The 21595-nt window shown below is 40.9% G+C and overlaps 1 protein-coding gene across 1 annotated transcript in view; it reads right to left on the bottom strand.

Moving 5' to 3' along the window:
- Nucleotides 1-21595, bottom strand: part of VEPH1 (ventricular zone expressed PH domain containing 1) — a 219469-nt gene that overhangs the window by 110479 nt on the left and 87395 nt on the right. The gene's annotated exons all lie outside the window — the stretch shown is intronic.

The raw sequence follows: 21595 nt of genomic DNA on the forward strand, positions 1-21595 counted from the left end.
ATTTTCTTAAAGCAACACTTTCTTTTCTTTTCTTTTCTTTTTTTCTTTTTTTTTTTTAGTGAGGCAATTGGGGTTAAGTGACTTGCCCAGGGTCACACAGCTAGTAAATGTTAAGTGTCTGAGGCTGGATTTGAACTCAAGTACTCCTGAATCCAGGGCCGGTGCTTTATCCACTGCGCCATCTAGCTGCCCCATGTCCATCTATTTTTGAATGACATATTTATAAGATTTCACACACAACTTGACTATACACTCTAGCCTCTTATTTTCTAACTGCTAGTCTGAATTTTGCTTTTCCAACTTGATGGAAAGCCCCTACCAGTCATACCAGAAAAATTCTTTTTCTTCTACTCCTATTTTATCTTTTATGATACTTAGCACAATGTTAGGTGCCTATAGGCATTCAACAAACACCTGAAATTGATTCATTCATTTAAGAGAATTCATCATGTAAAAACCCAAAGGTACAAAATAGGAAAACTAGAAGGTAGTTAGTCACAATGGGAATCTTTACACAGTGATTCACTTCAGGATGAGGGATCAGAATGTTCCTAATACACTTGAAACACGATTTGATTTGGGAAAAACATATTTATATATAATTTTAATGAAACATTTCTTTTATATAGCATAGAGAAATACGCTTCTGAATCTATGAATATTTATGATGCTTCTATTGTGTTGCATTTTTAGATGTCTACAAAGAAGTCCCAAACAGGTATAATTCCCACTCTCAGGGAGTTTACATTCCCTGCTTTCCAGTCGAGTCTCTGTTCTGCCTGTACTGCTTTTTCCTCATGGTTTTCATGATATAATTAACTAATTCAATTTTATACTGTTCCCTCTCTTTGTGTCCTTTGTCCTTTCATCATATTGCTATTTATCCCCTTCTAAACCCCAACCCTCACTTATCCCTCTGATTCAGCACCTTTCTCCTACTTGTGTGCTACTAAATACCTTTAGAGGATAACTAAGCCAACTGCGGTCACTATGGATTTATTTTCTCTAAATTTCACTGGGCTGCCCGTGTTATATGGTGCTCTGTTTATTCTTCCTTAATTGACTACTGATCAGTCCACCCACACAGTGTCTTCTAGAGGACTTCTACCCCTAATAGTGCACTTATCTCCTATACTCTCCTTCTCCTCAGGAAAGGACCTCACCTCATAGTAAGGCCCTTTGTCACAGGATCCATCTTTTCTCAATTCTAGTATGTTAAATCTACTCAATACCACCTCCTTCTCTTTTCATTTGCTCTGGTATTAGAAAAAAGAGGTGACTTTTCTCTTTTTCAATTCCAATCACTCCGCTTGTGTTTTTGATCCTATCTCCCCCAGGAGTTTGGCCCTTGAATCCTCTCTTCTTTTTGTTGAATCTTCAATCTATCTCTATGTTCTGACTTTTCCTGCTGCCTACAAAGGTGCTCAGGTCTCTCTCATTCATATATTCAAGAAAACTTGTTTTGACCTTGAATTCCCCTCAAGATATCTCAAATCTCTCCTTCCATGTACAGCCAAACTCCTAGAAATAAACTGCTCACACTCATTGCCTCCATTTTCTTACTTATATTTCAACTCCTTGAAATTTGGTTCCCAAATCTTCATGTCTAGCATTCATCTTCCTATTGAGCTCTAGTCTCACATCACTGACTGCCTGCTGGAATTCTGGGAAGAGGTCAAACATGAAGATATGCATTTGGGAGTCATCTTCATTCTGGCAATTGCTAAAGCCAGAGAAGTCTCTGATACATCCCAGTTGTGTGACTTAAGCTACCTAACCTCTTAGTACTGTAGGCAACTCTCTAAGGTTATCAGGTACAAAGAAGGTGGCCATCTGCATTGGCAAGATGGAGTTTTCTATATCAGTAAAATTATGGATCTAGTTCCTACCCCTATTCCAATAGGAAGAGATGAGATAACAAAGGCAAAGGATGTTTGTAGAGAGAAGAGAAGAGAAGAGAAGAGAAGAGAAGAGAAGAGAAGAGAAGAGAAGAGAAGAGAAGAGAAGAGAAGAGAAGAGAAGAGAAGAGAAGAGAAGAGAAGAGTGCTTATGCCAAAAATTTCCCTGTGCTAGCTTACATCTCCAGGATTCAGGCTCATCTCCATTCCATGATGAGGCACAGGAGGAAGACAATTGAGGACGACAGCATCAATTTTCTTGGAAAACATATAATTGAGTAATTTGGGCAGGGGAGGTTCTGGATCTGTGATTTCATTTGTGTAGAGAATTCTGGGTATGGGCTTTTCCAATATAGATTGCAATTACTCCACACTTAGGAAGTTGCCCAAAGCACCAAGAGGCTGACTTGCCCAAGGTCCCACAGTCAGTATGTGCTAGAGACTTTGACCCATGTCTTCCTGACCCTGAGGCTGTGCCTGTATCTCCTGTTCTAGACAGCCTCTCATCCAAGAAACATTGGTGACATTTTTTTTAAAGTGGTCCCTTGGTCTAAGATACATGTGAGCTACCAAAGCCCCTGAGGTCACAATTGTTAACGAGCACAAGAACATGATATGAAACTTACTCATGACCCAGTTTATAATGATCAGGGCATGGTTGGTAAACCATTTACTGAGTAAAGATGATATGAGAAGAACAATGGCCTTGGAGTCAGGAAACCAGTTGTGAGATCTCACTTCAAGATGTACTGGTTGTGTGATATTGTGCAATTTATTCAACCATTCTTAGCCTCAGTTTCCTCATCTATAAAATGGGTATGCTACTTGCATCACAGACCTCACAAGGGTGCTGTGAAGAAATCTCTTTGAAAATCTTTAAGTGATATAGAAATGTGAGTCACAACATCATCATCATGGTAATTGTTATCTTTAATAAATTATGATTGGCTTTCCTGCCAGAACCCATTATAGCTATGGGCCAATGACCCTTTAAGCATTGAAATTTAGCTTGTCATCTATATCTACATTTACCTTCAGATATTTTTCTCCATTTTTCAGTCACTCCCCTTCCTCTAGATATGTCTTAGTCTCCTTCAGACTATGAAAGTAGATTGAATTATATATTATATATTTAGATGTATAGATAGCCATAGAAAGTATAGCAACCTCAACCATATGTCTTTACTGGGCAAAATCCACAGACCTTACTGAAGTGGGCAAGGCAGCAATGACCTGAACTACTCAGTAATCCCTGTGTTTTGGGGGTCATTGATTATTTAATTAACTTAAAAATGTGTTTAAGATATCCGGGCAAGGAAGTCCTGTGCCATTCTGCAAATGGTTCTATGAATGATGCAAGGAAAGAGTTTCTAAATAAGACTTCCAAAAAAGTCACATAAGGTCCCAGTTTCTTCATCTGGAAAATTAAGGCATTGGATTATATATACACACACACAAATACATATATGTATATATATAAACACACACATATATATATATACACACACACACACATATACCTCTGAGGTCCCAGTTCTGTCTATGAGCCTATGTTTCTGGCGTGTGTTGGGTGTGTATGTGTCTGGACTTGTGCTGCCATCAGGAAATATAACCTCCCCACATGAAAACTCCCTCTACCAAAATACAGGATTCCCAAAAGTCTCTGTGTGCTTTTAACCTTTAATAGATTTAACAAGCTTTAAATCTCTTTCTAGTTTAAAACTGCATTGTCTTTTAGGACATACTTTGTATATAACATTTTTCTCAATTAAAAAAAAACACCAACAATTTAATTAGTTTGAGAATTCTCTTGGCTGTTACTGATAAGTAACTCAGAGTATTAAAAAGTTATCTGGGAGGGGGGAGCAACCAGGTGGCACAGTGGATAGAGCACCAGCCCTGGATTCAGAAGGACCTGAGTTCAAATCCGACCTCAGATACTTAACAATTACTAGCTGTGTGACCCTGGGCAAGTTACTTAACCCCAATTGCCTCACCAAAAAAACAAACAAACAAAAAAAAACGTTATCTGGAGGACACTGAGAGATTCAGTGGCTGCCTAGGGACACAGAGCCAGGACACATCTGAAGTGAGATTTGAACCCACTTTTCCCTGACCCTGAGGGCAGTCTTCTGGCCACCGCTCTATCCTGTCTCTCATCTTGGATATAGCAGATATAAACTTGGATTTAAACTCAAGCAGGTTATCTTTACTGTAGCAAGGAAAGGGACAGTTTTGCACATCTTTTATATAAAGTACTTTTTAGAATGGCATTGTGCCCCAAAGTTACATTCCTTGTTCTCCTCTCTCCACTGATGAAGCTTCAGATTGTTGTTAAAGGTGCAAAAGGTTAGTTGAAAACAGTTTTTCTTTTACTGGATTAAAAAAAAGAGCTCAGTTAAAATTAGATAGCATCTATGTATTTCTAAACAATTAGGGTCAATGTAAATTAGAAAAAACCCTACAACTTTCCCACTTTTCTCATTATCTGGATCCAAATTCACATGGTTCCAATAATATAAGCCAGTTTCTTGATGCATTGTAGAAGAATATGTCATTTATTTTATGATAGAATATTAAATAAAGAGCAGTAAAGTGATACGTTTTGGACAATAAGCATTTTAAAAACTACACTAGTAGTAGAACTTATAAAAACACACCAGCTGACATAAGCAGATGTATCCTTTGCTTTGATTCAAGTCCAAATTGGAGAACATGGCAGATATTAAGGCTACATTGGATTCTGGTCAGCTCTAGAAGCCCAGCCAAGAATGATGTCATTAAACTCCACCCTTCTGCAGATGGCAAGGGAAATCTTTGTGTTCAGATACCAGCCGTGTGGCATGAGTCCTTCTCCAGGGTGGGCTCAACACAGTCACCTTAGAAAGTTGTAAGAACTCAGGAATCTGTGTAGGATGAGAAATGGAATTTCCAAGATTTTCAAAGGGAATTTCCTATACATCACACTATTTGATAACACTACTGTTACCATATCTAAAAATATTTGACTTTGTTAATGTTTAAAGCAATAGAAAATTAGAGGATGATTATCTCAGTCCTTCCTAAAATTAAAAATCTATCCTCCTAAGTGGATATAACTGACATTTTTAGGACTGAAAAGAGAAAACCCAAACCTTGTTTCCCTCATCTGTGCTCCGAGCTCATTTTTCCAGCCCCTACTCCTTTCAGTTCCCATCTGTATTAGAAATTTTTGAAGACTGCCTACAATTTAAATATTGCCAAAATGTTTTAGAGATTCCAGATTACCAATTAACTTTCTTTTCTTTTCTTTTTTTGGAGGCAATCAGGGTTAAGTGACTTGCCCAGGACTATACAGCTAGCAAGTGTCTGAGGTCAGAGTTGAACTCAGGGCTGGTGCTCTATCCACTGCACCGACTAGTTGCCCCACTGACTGACTTCAGGAAAAACTGGAAACTTGGGGTTCAAAAGGGAAGACATTTTGGGTGGGCAAGGAGGACGTTATGTTGTTTTTCAGGGACCCTGAATTCATTATATTGAGCCAGCCTCTAGTTCTCATCCTCTGTATATTTTCCCTCTCATTGTACACAGTAATCAACAATGATAGATGTTGAAGAATATATGTTTCTTGGGAATGTCTCAATTTAGTCTTTGTAGACCAAGTGCTTAGCACAGTGCCTGAAACATAATAGGTGTCTAATAAATATTTGTTGATTGGTTAGCCCAGGAAGGACTTTAGGGTTGAAAAAAATCTCAACAACTTGACAAACCTAATTTGTAATATGGAATGTGGGGGTTTCACAGGGTGAATACCTAAGAAAATTGACAGAGTTCTAGAATCTGTTACCAAGATCACCCAACAGATGCTGATGAAGTAGTTGTTTGTTATATTGGGAGGAATCAAGAGGGTGTAGGTAGAGAGAAGACCTGCTTCTGAGGAGTATCTGAACTATGTCTGAATCTCTTTTTTAAAAAACCCTGCCTCTTTATAACAAACACATTCTAACATCTCAGGTGGGCTAAAGAAAACTTCAAGTTAGCCACACATCAATTTACCCCATTTATCTCTTTTACTTTTTAGACTCTAAGAAATGGTCTTTGTGTAAACCAAGATTAGATTTTGTATTAGAATTGTAGCTATAGAAGATGGCTGAGGAAAGGCAGTGAGCTCCCGAACTCATGACACGATCGCTCCAAAAAACATCCAAACAAGGTCATAGGAAAATGCCCAGAGCAGCAAAACTCACAGAAGAATGTACTGAAATCATCTTCTAACCAAGAACGACTTGGAAGGTTAGAAGGAGGGAGCTGCTGTGCTGATACAGGAGTTGGGCCCAACCCCACAGTCACCCTGACACAGATCCAGTCCCAGGAAGTCCTCACCAGAGAAGGAGACCCCCAGAGCCTCTGAATCAGCTGAAGCACCAGTGTCATCTGGAACTAAGCTCACAGGCTGGTGAGTGGGCTGAGCCCTGGGCAGGGGAGAGACTACAGGGGTCTATGCTGGTGCTGAGGCAGAACTTGGATTTTACACCCCTACTGAGAACGAGGTGGTAGGCTCGAGTAGAAGTGGCCCAGGTGGGGGAGGGGCACAGGCTTGTCGGAGCTAACAACCACAACACACAAAACTGGTTGATTGGCAAGTTGGTCTGGGGTCATCTACAGACCAGGGAACAGGCCGGGCAAGGGAAGAACCTGATTCTCCTTAAATCACACCACCTGGGATTTCTTAAGCTTGGGATACTGCAGCCTGGAAACAGTGCCCCACTTTAAGGAGCTAAAAGTCTAGTAAAAGAAAGGCAAGATGAGCCAACAGAGAAAGGTGAGGACCATAGAAAATTTCTTCAGTAACAAGGAAGACCGAGGGGCACCCTCAGAGGAAGATGTCAACATCAGGGCCCCTATATCTAAAGCTTCCAAGAAAAATATGAATTGGTCTCAGGCCATAGAGGTGCTCAAAAAGGACTTTGAAGATAAAGTTAGAGAGGTAGAGGAAAAAATGGAAAGAGAAATGAGGGTGATGCAGGAAAGACATGAGAAAAAAGTCAACAGCTTGAAAAGTCAAATGGAAAAGGAGATACAAAAGCTCTCTGATGAAAATAATTGCCTAAGAATTAGGATTGAACAAATGGAAGCCAGTAACTTTATGAGAAACCAAGACACAGTAAAGCAAATACAAATGAATAAAAAAAATAGAGGGCAATGTGAAATATCTTCTGGGAAAAACTGCCAACCTGGAAAATAGGTCCAGGAGAGATAATTTGAAAATTATTGGTCTACCTGAAAACCATGATCAAGGAAAGAGCTTAGACACCATCTTCCAGGATATTCTCAGGGAAAATTGCGCTGAAATTCTAGAAGAAGAAGCTAAAATAGAAATTGAAAGAATCCACTGATCACCTCCAGAAAGAGATCCCCAAAAGAAAACTCCTAGGAATATTATAGCCAAATTCCAGAGCTCTCATGTCAAGGAGAAAATATTGCAAGCTGCCAAAAAGAAAGAATTCAAGTACTGTGGAGCCCCAGTCAGGATAGCACAAGATCTAGCAGCTTCTACATTAAAGGACCAGAGGGCATGGAATATGATATTCCAAAGGGCAAAGGAAATGGAATTACAACCAAGAATCACCTACCCAGCAAAACTCAGCATTATCTTTCAGCGGAAAAAATGGGACTTTAATGAAAAAGAAAACTTTCAGATATTTGTGATGAAAAGACCTGAACTGAATGGCAAATTTGACTTTCAAATACAAGACCCTAGAGAACCATAAAAAAAAACAATTAGAGCTGGGGGACATACCTGGGGTCGTACAGTGGGCGACTGTCTTGTGTCTGAGGCCAGGTTTTGGCTGGGATCCCCCTGGGTCCAGGGGTGATGATTTGTCCACTGTGTCACTTGGCTAGATGATAACATCTTTAGGGTTAAATTGAGGGGTGAAGGGAATTCATTGGGGGAGGGGGAAAGGCAGAAGTGAAATCCTACATGAAAGTAACAGCAAAAAGCTTATGGTGTGGGGGCAGAGATGGGAGAGGAGCAGGGCAGTAAATGAATTTTACACTCATCAGAAAAGGCTCAAAGATCTTTTTTTGCTTGTTTGTTTTGCAGGGCAATGGGGGTTAAGTGACTTGCCCAGGGTCACACAGCTGGTAAGTGTCAAGTGTCTAAGGTCGGATTTGAACTCAGGTACTCCTGAATCCACGGCCGGTGCCTTATCCACTGCGCCACCTAGCCGCCCCAAAGCTCAAAGATCTTAAACTCATCAGAGCTGCCTCAAGGAGGGACTAACAGACACATCCAACTGGGTGGAGTAATCTATTTAATCTGGGCAGTAAATGAGCCTAACACTCATCAAAATTGGCTCAAAGACCTCAATCTCATTAGAATTGGCTCAAGGAGGGAAAAATGTACTCACTCAATTGGGTGGAGTAATCTCTCTAGCCCTGGTAAAATAGGAGGGGAAGGGGATAAAAAGAGAGGGGCAAAAGAAGGAAGGGCAGAGTGGGAGAGGGGACAGACAGACACAAATCCCTTTTTAAGAGTGATAGGATGAAAGAAGATGGATAATAGAATAAATATCATGGGGAATGGAATAGGAGGGAAGGGAAACAGTTAACAATAGTAATCATGAAAAAGAGAAAAGGGGGAAAAATTGTACAAAAAATATTTATAGCAACTCTTAGTGGAGGCTAAGAATTGAGAATCAAGGGAATGTCCATCAAATGAGGAATTATGGAAAAAGCTGTGCTATATGATTGTAGTGGAATGGTCTTGTGCTACAGGAAATGACAAACAGGATGATCCCTGAAAAACCTTGAAAGACTAATGAACATCGATGTATAGTGAAGTGAGCAGAGCTGGGAGAACATTGTGCATAGTGACAGCAGTATTGTTCAGTGAGCAATTGTGAATGACTTAACTGCTCTCAGCAACGCAATGACCCAAGACAATCCCAAGGAACTAATGAGGAAGCTTACTATGCACCCCCATAGAAAGAACTGATAAAAAGAACACTTGTGGATTGAACATATATAACCTGAATGCGATCTTGTGGAGGGGGGAGGAAAGGGAGGGAGGGAGGGGGAAAAATTTGGAACTCTAAATCTTATGAAAATGAATGTTGAAAACTACCCTTACATGTAAATGGAAAATAAAGTAAATGTTTGTTGAAAGAGGAAAAAAAAAAGAATTGTAGCTATAGCTATAAAGCACCTTCTTTTTTGCTACAAAAAGACTATTAAAAAATAAAGTGTCTAGGACTATTCATTACAATTGGATCACAACAGTGTCATTGTTTCCAACCTGCCAAATGAGACACCAAGCTTGGTTTTATTACAGGGTTGAATGAAGCAGGGAAAATAAATTTCAATGAACTCCAAGCCAGTCAGAAGGCAATGGAATGGTGCCTCCAAGCCCCCTTCCACCATTTTGTGTATAGGAAGAAAGTTGCATGTATGTGACTGAGTATAGGCTTCATATAAGACCCAGCTTTCTCTTTATTTTTTTATTTTTGGTGGGGCAATGAAGGTTAAGTGACTTGACCAGGGCCACACAGCTAGTAAGTGTCAAGTATCTGAGGCCAGATTTGAACTCAGGTCCTTCTGAATCCAGGGCTGGTGCTTTATTTACTACACCACCTATCTGCCCACCAACTTTCTCTTTATTAAAAGTTTTTCCACTCTTCTCTGAGTTCATTCTTGTGGTATACAGTTAAGGGAAAAGTGACTGATCACTCAATCAACAAGCATTTATTATACACCTATTAATGTTAGGCCCCAGTAGTAGAAAGACATAAATGAAACAGCTTCTGACCTCAAGGAGCTGATGCTGTATGGGTGGGGGGTGGGGAGACAACATGTCCAGATAATAGGTCTCTGAGATTTTTTTCTTTTCTTTTCTTTTTCTTTTTTATTTTTTTGTGAGTCAATTGGGGTTAAGTGACTTTCCCAGGGTCACACAGCTAGTAAGTGTTAAGTGTCTGAGGTCGGATTTGAACTCAGGTATTCCTGAATCGAGGGCCGGTGCTTTATCCACTGCGCCACCTAGCTGCCCCTGAGATTTTTTTTAAGCAGGGAAACAGCTGGAAAGAAGCTAGACATTGTGCAGTGAGGCCTGTCCAATCTCACAACTCCTCAGTTCAGTATCTGACTATCTGCAGTGTCCTACATGCTTGCATTGGCTTCTGGACTCTTGGAGTGGACATTGTAAATATGGGGAGGAAAACGTGTAATGGAATGTTCTCTTTTCAAAGAATCTTTGCAACATTTAACTTAGCCTTTAAATTTGTATTTGTATTTACTGGTTATTGATGTGGGACAGGGATGGAACTCATATAGCGAGTGTCCTTCTGAGAGAATGGGCATACACTTCTTAGAGAAGGTGGAATATGAAGGGAGGGACGAATGGGGGGGACAGGGGGAGGGTGGGAGGGGCCAGCACAGGCACAGAGATTTCCAGACAGTGCTTAAGGCCTACTTCCTAGCCCTGGCAGATGTCCTAGAGGGGAGAAGGGACCTGACATTCCTGACGCCGCCCACACCAGCTGCCACTGATGAGGTGGGCAAGGCACTGGAGCTGAAATCATAAGGACTGTGAGAATGAGACAAAGGGGCACATGTGCCAGGAAGGTGGAGCATGGCCACCACATTCATTGAGAGCTCAGTCAAAGCAGCCCAGGATCCTGAGTCCAAGAATCCAGCAGACACATACCCATCCCCCCAAGTCATTTTGGAGGGGAGAGACCTTTGTGAAATAGGGGCCCCCATCCACACCCTCACTCAACCACCTGCCAACTAACTGTCATTGATGGGAATTTTAGCCCAAGAGCCTCAGAAAAAGCAAAGTTTCTCACACTGGTCCTGCTCCCAGCTCAGCGACCCCTCCCCCAACACACACACACACACACACACACACACACACACACACACACACACTGTGGAGGGGAAAAACATATATGTAGCTCTCTCTGCAGGTACTTTGTGCCTCAACCTCTCAGCAGCCATATCTACTAAACCCCCAGAAGAGTAACTTCTCATCCCCCAAATCCTTATATTGACAAATGGTTCAAAGTCAGCCTTACTTTGCTTATCTATAAAATGAGAAAATAGTCTGGGGCATGGTGAGTATCAAATGAGATAACATATGTAGAGTACTTTGCAATATACGCATTAACTATTATTATTATTATTATTATTATTATTATTATTATTATGTTTACTTTTCAGTTAATTCCCCTCCTTGAATTATCATGTGTGTCTTGTGTCTGATTATATTTTTTTAAAAAGAGACTGCCAAATCATTGTCTGGTTAGAGATCTGAGAAGTGGTGTGAATTGTTTTGTGAAAAATATTTTGTCCATTGTTTTTAAATATAATAAATCTCAATATAATTAGCCTAGTACTATTCAATAAAATTAGCTTCTTTTGTAATCTTCTATACTTAATGCACTTAAAAATACTGATTTGGAAGCTTCACCAGATTGCCAAAGGGGTCCATGATACATAAAAAGGCTAAGAACCCCTGGCATGTGGGGCCCTGCAACAATATCCCTACTTCAGTGTCTTCTGGGGTTGGGAGTGGGTAGAGACACTGATCACTTTTGGATTGTTCACGATTTTAAAAAGATGCATCACATGATAATTTTTCTAAGCAAATGCAAGTTTCCCAGAGAGTCACAAGAACCAATACACAAATATTCAATGTAACAGAGATAAATCCTTAAGGGAAATTCAAGCTGGACAGGACCAGCCTTCCATGGATAAGTGTCCAGGAATCAGAGGGCTGCCTCACTGAAGAACCCCTTACTGTGTCTTAGCTCCCCAGGTCCTGTCTCATTACATGTTAGTGCTCTCCTCCATCAGCAAGAACTCAGCAAAAACTACAGCTGTTTAAGTGGGGCCACTCTTCCTGCAAGGGAAGCCAGTGGTTGCCTATACTCCCTATTAAAAGCCCACCATAATTAGAAAATGGAAAATCTAGGCATACGTACATACAGCTCAAATGTCTCAGAAGGCATTGCCAGGACTGCTATCAACACTGATTCCAGGGTCGAGGAATTCTTATTTTCTAATCACTTCAAATCTGTTTGATGAACACCAGATGTTTATTTATTCTAACTTCAATGATTACTTAGCAGAAAATTGACTGATGTTAAAAAGAGTATGGATCAGTGGAATTTTTGACCAGTGATGGTTTACCTACATAAATACGAGCAATCATATGGGTTAATGGAGTAAAGTTAAAGAAGTTGTTGTGGGAGTTTAAAGGCAGGGGACCAAATAGCATCGTCTCCTTTGGGTTTTTCATTTACTCTAAACCAACTAGCTTCAGGCCCCTGATATGGATTCCTAAAACTCTAATCCCCATTTAATTTCATTCACAAACAATGAAGAAGGACTGAACCATCGATTTTGGTTCAGAACAACAAAACATAGATCAGGCCGCTAGATGATTGGTTTCCTCCATTTTCCAAGCAGATCAATGATAATCATGAATGAATGATGTCTTGACTTGTGCATGAATTGGATTTAAGGGAGGCAAAGTTACACAAAGTTGTCGTCCTCTCCCTTTGAGTCATCGAAATCCAGTGACAAGATTGGTGATGGCCTGGGATGCTGGGGATGGCCTTGGCATTTTCAATGTCTGATGAAGCTCTAAGTGTTCCACAGTGCTTGTTCAGCGGCATCCGTGGCTGTTGGAACGAATTGCTCTCATTCATGCATTACAATAGAAATCTTCATGTGTTTGGGGTAGATGTGCCTCCGACTCACCAATGGGTTGAGGTCTCTTGGTTACCCTCAACCTGGGTTAGTCATCTTCCAAGATGGTTTAGCAAAGTGTAGCTATTGCATATGCTACAGTTTCTTGGAGCCACAGGTGACAGTTGCATGACAGGTGGATACCAAAGGTGGGTAAGCAGCTCTGCAAAGGGCTCAGCAAGCCCTCTCATTGGAAGCATTAATCCTCCCTGAATACCCCATACAATTGGTAGATGAGACAACTATTAAAGAGAACAAGTATCTAGATTTCTTTAAAAAAAAAATTTTTTTAAAGTGGGGCAATAAGGGTTAAGTGACTTGCCCAGGGTCACACAGCTAGTAAGTGTCAAGTGTCTGAGGCCGGATTTGTACTCAGGTCCTCCTGACTCCAGGGCCGGTGCTTTATCCACTGCGCCACCTAGCTGCCCCCAAGTACATAGATTTCAAAAAAGCAACTGACAATTTTACATTATTCTTGCGGACAAGGTAAAGCAACATAAGTGCTTGACAAAGGAGCATTTGGGGATATTTGGAAGTAGTTTCATGACCTAATAAAAAAAGGAATGATCAATGTCTGGATGACACCTTGGAGAGAGGCCTAGAGTGATACATCTCAGGGCACTGATCTTAGGCTGCATGAACAGAGAAGCAGTCTTTATAATTAGGAAGATAATACTCTTCTGTGTTCTGTCTTATTTAGATCCCATATAAAATGCATCATGGGCAGCTAGGTGGCGCAGTGGATAAAGCACCGGCCCTGGAGTCAGGAGTTCCTGAGTTCAAATCCGGCCTCAGACACTTGACACTTACTAGCTGTGTGACCCTGGGCAAGTCACTCAACCCCCATTGCCCCACAAAAAAAACCAAAACCAAAACCAAAATGCATCATGGTCAATCTGGACACTACATTTCAATAAGGACAATGGCAAGCTGGGAGAAACCAGAGAAGGATGTTCAGAATGGTGAATCTAATGGAGGCCATTTCATATGAGGATTAGATGGAAAAATGAGGGATGTTTAGCTGGGAAAACATAAGACAGATAGGATAGTATAATTGTCTTCAAGCATCTGAAGGACTCTCATGTGAAAGAGAGATTAACCTTATACTTCTTAGAACATGGTGAAGTGGGTGAAGCATTGAATTGGAATTCCAGAAGACCTGAGTTCCAAACTTGTCTCAGAAACTGAGTAGTCATGTGATTCTGGGCAAGTCACTTAACCTCTTTGTCTGTTTCAGTTTCCCCATCTATAAAATATGGATAATAATAGCACCTAATTCCTAGGGTTGTTGTAAAGCTCTTCACAAACCTTAAAACACAATGTAAATGTTAGTTGGTGTTTTTGTTATCCTATAGGAAAGAATTAGAAGCTAAAAGTAGGAGCTGCAAAGAGGTAGATTGAGTTTGACATATTGAAGAAATGTCTTAACAATTAAAGCTGTTCCGATGTGAAATGGCGCACTAGAAGTGAAATCTGGATGACTACTGTTTAGGGTGATTCCTGTTTAGGAGAATATGGGACAATGTGAATTTCATCACTTAGTTGAGATTCCTGACCATACCTATCACTTAAAATATGTTTGTTAAGAAATCACAGAATGTTTAATGATTGGTGATAGATTTGCACACCCCTGTAAAGAGCTGATTTATGTGAATAATTTTCATCACAGGCTCATTTTTCTCAAATATGCACTTTTTAAGTCTTTCCGGGAATTCTCAAGAACAAAGTGCTACAATTGTGTGTCTGTACCATCGAGAGGAACATTCCTGCAGATTACTCAAAGAAGAGAATGAATCATTTGTTTTCCTCAAAGGGAAATCCTGTCCTACCATCAAGTAGGCATTGGCAGCTGGTGGAATGGGAGAAGGGCAGATAACAGGAAGTGGATATAATAAGTAGCTCCACCAGCTCCAGAGTATGAGGGAAGTATGTAGGAAGGAGGGAAGGTGTCATATATTTGATGTTCAATAGAGCTAAATAGAAGTATATTGTATCGGGCAGCTAGGTGGTACAGTAGATAAAGCACCGCCCTGGATTCAGGAGGACCTGAGTTCAAATCCAGTCTCAGACACTTAATACTTACTAGCTGTGTGACCCTGGGCAAGTCACTTAACCCTCATTGCCCCACAAAAAAAGGAGTATATTGTATCTCTGTCTCTCTGTCTCTTTGTCTGTGTCTGTCTGTTAGTCTCTCTCTCTCTCTCTCTCACACACACACACACACACACACACACACACACACACACACACACACTTAAAATTTTGTCCAAGGTCAAAGCCCTTGTGGAAATTCCATGATCTACTTAGTCATGGTTTAATAAGTTAAAGGAGAAGCCAAGTCAAGCTAACCCAACCCAACTCGTGTTTCCTCTACCATCCTATCTCTCACCCCCTGCTTTGGTTCTCCATTTCTCAGGAAGTGTTTAAACAGCTGGCTGAGTATGACAGGTCTGGTCCTCAGCTGTTTTTGTGCTGATTTTCCTCTTCCTCTTGAGTTTGTGAAAGGTCTTCCTGACATCCCTGAAACCTGACCTAGCCAAATTTGGCCACTTCTCTGAATGAGAAGTGTCCATGCTCCTGAGAGCAATGAGAACATAAATCCTCGAGCTGCTTAGCTGGCATATTCTGGCCAGTTAGGAAAACGAGACCAAGCACACAGGATCTAACTCCCATTTCCCCCCGACAGCAGAGATACTAGGAAGAAATGCCAGATGATCAGATGCCAAAGGACCAAATGAGAGCAGGTTGACAAAACACTTTATGAAGTTTAAAGCACTAGAATAACTTCAGGTGTGATGATGAGTGACAAGAAATGCCCCCCTAATCGCCACAGATACAATAGAGACATTGGTTGGCTGCTATATAGATTCTAGTGGCAGTGACAATCTGGAGGAAATGCTCTATGGTAATAGGGAACAATGACATTTCAGGGCATTTTCTCCCTTGTTTTCACCCCTCCAGAGTGGCTGCTGAGGGCATCTAGTAAATGGAAAAAAACACACTTCCAGAGCTGCCCTGATTTATGAGACTGTATCCTGATGGGAACTAGACTGTTAAAATGAAATGACTTTGGTTTCCTTTTGCATGGAGGTGAAAGGACAAACCAATTCAAGTTAGCTTCTCAGCGGAGGGCCAAAGAATTCCTGAGGAACTCTCTCTTCCTTATCTAACTAGTGTTAAGCACTGATACAAGGAAGACATCTTCAGTGGTCCAAGCACTCCCAGTAAAGATGGTCCAGATTACCTCAAGTGCTGCAGGCAGGAATGGAAGGTTCTCTTGACTAAAAACAACCCCCACTGAAGAATAAACCTTCCCAAATCTCATTGTGGTCCTGGGAGGAGAACAGAGATTGAGCCTGTCTGGGTTTAATTTGAACCGCTGTAGATCCAGTTAGTAAGTGTAAAAAAAGAGGGCAGAGTGATTTGAGCTGTTTTTAGAGCTGGGGAACTCTTTATTAGTCTCCTTTTATAGCCATTTCCTATATCCAAAGAAAAGCAGACCATCATTGTTTAACGTAGGACGTTTCACCAGACAGACCTGATGTTCAGCTTGGTTGGCGTCTTAGCACCAATGATATCCTAAAAATGGTATGATGACAAAACAGATCTGCACACACTCTCAGAAAAACAAGACAAACTAATAATTCTTATTTCATGGATCCAGCCAGCTCTGCTTTTCTCAGATGCTTGAGCCCTCAAGTGAGACAGTGCAGGGTCAAGACAAGCTAGCCTCACTTTGGTTCTCCTGTTCCCCGATTTCTCTACTTGACACACTCTGTCTTCCAGCAGACTCATGAAAGTGGTCATTCACATATTTTCTGGACCACCCCTTAGTCCTTGTCTGGGATTTCCTGAATTAAACTTAGTCAACAAATACCAGAGCAATAAAAATATATACTGCACCTTCTATACTCAGCACTTAAGACATAGGGGGATTTAAAGGACTGACTTGGGAGTCAAGGAAACCTGGGTTCAAATCCTGACAGCAATATCTATTGGCTGTGTGAATACAGACATGTCCCTTTAACTTCTCTGAGGCTATTTATTTTTAGACTGTAAGTTTCAGGTGAGTTGCTAGTCTCCATCAGTGGAGGGGTTTCTATAATGGGAATTCCCCACATGGATGAAATCATAGGTCTGGACAAAATAAAAAGTAACAATGTTTAGCCCTTAGGATATAAAGATATACTACCCACTATAATTGCAATGTAAGTTCCCCGAGGCCAGGGATGGTTTGATTTCTGTCATGAGGTCCCCAGTCCCTAATATAGTTTACAGAGCATGAGGGAGACTCATGTGAAATGATGCTAAAAAGGTAGTTTGGTGCCTGATTATAAGAGGCCTTGAATGCCAGGATAAAGAGTTTTGACAGTAAGGTACCACTGACCATTTTTGAATGGCTGTCAGAATAGTGCATTAGAAATGATATTCAAACTGTTGTGTAAAGGATAGAATGGAGAGGGGGAAATCTTGAGGCAGGAAGAATAATTGGGAAGCTGCTACAATAAGGTCCAAGTAGTCTGAAATAGGTGGTAGAAGTTGATCAAATCAAAACACAATTTATTAGTCCATCAAACAGCAAATATTTATTGTTTTCCCTGGAAACTGGGGAGACAAAATTTTTAAAAAGTCCTCCCCTTCAGGAGTTTGCATTCTAATTTCTAAGGAAACAGCTTCAAGAAATAGTCTAGGAACAAGACAGTTGGGAACTAATTGGATGTAAGGGGGAAAGAGGAAGTGATAGTGAAAAGGCCACACTGAGAGCATGGGCAGCTTGGGAGATGGTGGAGCCCTCAACAGAAATAGGGAAGCTGGGACAAAGGGCAGGTTTTAGGGAGAAAGATGACAATTCCAGTCTTGGACATGTTGAGTTTGTAGGATCAGTAGGATATCCAGGTTTGATGGGGTCAAGCTAGAGTCATGTGAGAAAGATGATAACTGAACCCTGGGAACAGATGAACTCCTAAGGGGAAGAATATGGGGGGGACAAAAGAAAAGAAAAAAAAAACCCACTTAAGAGACACAGGAGGTGGGTGAGGCTTTATCAAAATAGAACAAGAAGGAACAGTCAGAGGTGTAGGAGAAGAACCAGGAGAGTATTTATTGGTATCAAGTTGGAGGGAACCTACAAGGTATCAATTTCAAGCTGTATCTGAACATGAATCTCCTCCCCCATCAACAAGGGGCTACGCAGTCTTCTCTTGAATACTGTCAGCAACAGGCAACTCACCTCCTGAGGAAGCCCCTTCCACATTTTGATACTGCTCACATTGAGGAAGATTTTCTTAACACCAGAGCCAGTTATTATTGTTATTTGTTCTTCAATCTAGAAGAGGACCGTGACATTGGGAGGTGATGTCACGACTTGCACTGAATTGGATTTAAGTGAAGAAGAGATGTGCAAGGCCACCAACTTCACACTCTCCTCCAGAGTCTTCTGGGTCCAATGGCAATTTATACATAAGTGACTTGCCCAGGATCACACAGCAAGTAAGTATCAAATATTCAAGGCTGGATTTGAACTCAGGTCCCCCTGACTCCAGGGCAAGTCCTCTGTCCACTGCAACACCTAGCTACCCCATCAGACCCAAAGCTTCTCCTGTGTATCTTCTACCCATTGCTCCTGGTTCTCTCCTCTGAGGCCCAGAAGAACTGGTTTGATCTCTTCACCAGCAAATTGGCAGCCACTTGGCAATTTGTACTCTTAGAGAGTCACCTTGAGCACTTAGAGGCTGAGTGATTTGCCTAGGGTCACACAGCTAGTATGGATAAAGGGCAGGATTTGAACCCAAGTCTTTCCAACTCTGAGGCTGGCTCTCTATCAACTATATCTGACTCCCTCTTACCTTCCACATAGGATGTTTAATAAATGGTTGAACAGAACTAAGGTGAGACTGGCTTCTCATATGTCTCATAGGTCCTGAGATAATAGTGATGCCAAGATTGAAATTCAAGAAGGAAAAAAAAGATGCTTTCTATAGCTATCTGGTGCCCTTATGCTGTCTGCTCCCAGGTCCCTTCCCTGCTCAGTCCTGATTTTGTTAAGGGAGCCCCAACTTGGAACTACTCACTTTTATTCTTCAGAATTGTTCTTGAAATGGGTTTGAGTAACACATTCATTAAAATGTTAATAGCCATTCAACCTGAGAATTATGGCATTCCTTAATCCAAAAGAATGTATAATAGTAGAAACTCAGGCTTCAGCCCACAGGTTAGAGGGGGTGCTATCTTGAAGCGGGGGACCTTTATGGAATCCCCAAGAAGGAACCACACAGGCAGCTGCCTAGTTTGGCTGCTTGCCAGACTGTCCAGGACAAAATACAGGCTAAACCAGTATCAGTGACACAACCGTGTGTGTGTGTGTGTGTGTGTGTGTGTGTGTGTGTGTGTGTGTGTGTGTGTGTGTGTGTGTGTGCTCAGCATGGTATCAAAGGCCCCAGGGGACTGGATTTAGAAAAAGAAAGTACCCTAAAGAGAGGGGGAAGAAAGTATAAAACAAACTTATTTTAGTGTATGACTTTTTTTTTCTCAGCCCGATTCTGCCTCTGACAAATATATCCTAAAATATTTATATGTTGTAGGTATTTTTAGATGAGTTTTTTTCAAAGTGGGAGAACATATATTTCAATAAAAACTTCATGACTACAAATGATGAATTAATGAAAAAGCATTTCTTAAACACTATAGACCAAGCACTATGCAAATGAATATATTCATTTATGTGCTCATTTTAGCAAGGTTCTTAAAGGATATAGTGGGTACCAAATTGTTTCTGCTCACTTAGTTTCTGGTTTCTGTCACATTGGGGCTTGTATTTCTTGGTGCTAGAGCAAGATAGCTCGCAGCAGTTATCAGCCTAAAATGGATTATTTATACTTGAGTACACAACACCTTCACAAAAGCCCTGCTCCACTATCTCATCTGACCTGCATTTGACCCTAGGTTCTCAAAAGCTTAGCCAATGGAACATAATCTTGGGAGGTTCCATCACACTAGAATGGCTTCCAGGATGGTCCCAACAAGGGATGTTGGATATCCAAGGACTGTCTTAGATCAACATGGAGAGGAATTCTTTGTTCATGGCAACCCATAAAATAAATAAAAATACAAAATGATCCTCAACTTTGTGGGGGACCCTTCCTGGTTCTGTAGTGATGGTAGCAGAAGAGTGAAAGAGGGAGAAAAGAGAAAAAGCATTTATATGGTGCCTACTGTGTGTGACAAACACTGTACTGTGCCTTTTCAAATATGATCTCATGGGGGGCAGCTAGGTGGCGCAGTGGATAAAGCACCAGCCCTGGATTCAGGAGGACCTGAGTTCAAATCTGGCCTCAGACACTTGACACTTACTAGCTGTGTGACCCTGGGCAAGTCACTTAACCCTCATTGCCTTGCAAAAAGACAAAAGAAAAGAAAGAAAGAAACAAATATGATCTCATTTGATCCTCACAACAACCCTGCTGTCATTATCCCCATTTTACTGTTGAAGAAATGGAGCCAGCCATAGGAAGTGAAGTGACTTGTCCAGAGTCACACACAGGAAGTGTCTGAGACTGGATTTGAACCTAGGGCTTTCTGACTCCAGATCTAATGCTCTACCACTGTGCCTAGAAGAAAAGGCAAGGGATTATAAGAACCTTAGAGCAGGCTCTCATCACCTCATGTCTGGACTGTTGAAAGGCCTTCTGGTTGGTTTTCCTGCCCTAAATATCTCCCTACTTCAGTCTAACCTCCATTCAGCTGCCAAACTGTTGGTCCTAAAACATAGGTCTGGCTGTATCACTCCCCTATCTACTAAAGTCCAGTGGCTTCCTATTACCTCTGGGATCAAATGGAAAATCATGTTTGGCTTTTGAAGTCTTCCAAAACCTGGCTTATTTCTACTTTTCTTAAGCTTTACTTCTCCCCACCCCCACTACATATTCTGTGATACAGGGACATGAGCCTCTTTGTTCTTCTCTCTACAACCACCCCCCACTCCTGACCACACACCTTTTTACTGGCCATTCCTCATGCCTGGAATGCTGTCCTTTCTTACCTATGCCTCCTGTATTCTTTCCAAACTCAGGTCAAATCCCATTTTTTTTTTTTACTAATATTCACCTTCCCTCACTACTGCTTTCCTTCTGAAATTACCTTTCATTTACATTGTATAAAGTGTTTGTATATAGTTGCTTGCATGTTGTTTCCCTCATTTGAATGTGAGTTCCTTGAGATAAAGAACTGTCTTTCACCTTTTTTTTGAATCCTTAGCACTTTACCTGGCACATAGCAAATACTTAATAAATGGTTCTTGATTTGACTTGCCATTAATTTAACCACTGGTAAAGGGGAATATGGGCAGAAATCACAAAGGATAGGCAGGCAAGGGAGCACTGTGATCTGCATCTTTAGAGGCAAAACACTAATTCAATGGTTCCCATTTAGTGGTCAATGAATGACAATGGTCTAACAATTCTTCAATGTCACCTTAAGCAATGATTGTTACAATTATATTTTTCAGATTATGTTACAAATCTCTTTTCCTACTGTGACATTAGGAGTGGACATGTTTGAAGAATTATAGGTTTGTTTCTCCAGCAACTCAAAATCATCTAAATCATTCACACGATGATTTTGCTGTTCGTGTAATGATTACATCAAATTCTGACCACTTCTGTCTAAGCATGATGTATTCTTGCAGTTTCTCAACCAGTCATCAAATTGTTTACAAACCTCTCCCCTCCTTATCCCCCCCAAAGTTTAACATTGGAGCACAAATTCCCAAATGATAGTTAGACCTATATGTATACTTTTGTCTTTTGTACACGGCAATAGAGTAGCTTTCTTATTCCTTCATTATCCTATAATCATAACTTATTGATTATATAATCATGTGATCAAAATGTTACAAGCATTTGGATTCTTGCAGTGCAAATGTCAAACTCTTTGAAAACCATGATTGGCAAACACAAGATTACAAG

The sequence above is a fragment of the Dromiciops gliroides genome, chromosome 3 (genome assembly GCF_019393635.1).
Source record: "Dromiciops gliroides isolate mDroGli1 chromosome 3, mDroGli1.pri, whole genome shotgun sequence".
Classification (NCBI taxonomy): domain Eukaryota; kingdom Metazoa; phylum Chordata; class Mammalia; order Microbiotheria; family Microbiotheriidae; genus Dromiciops; species Dromiciops gliroides.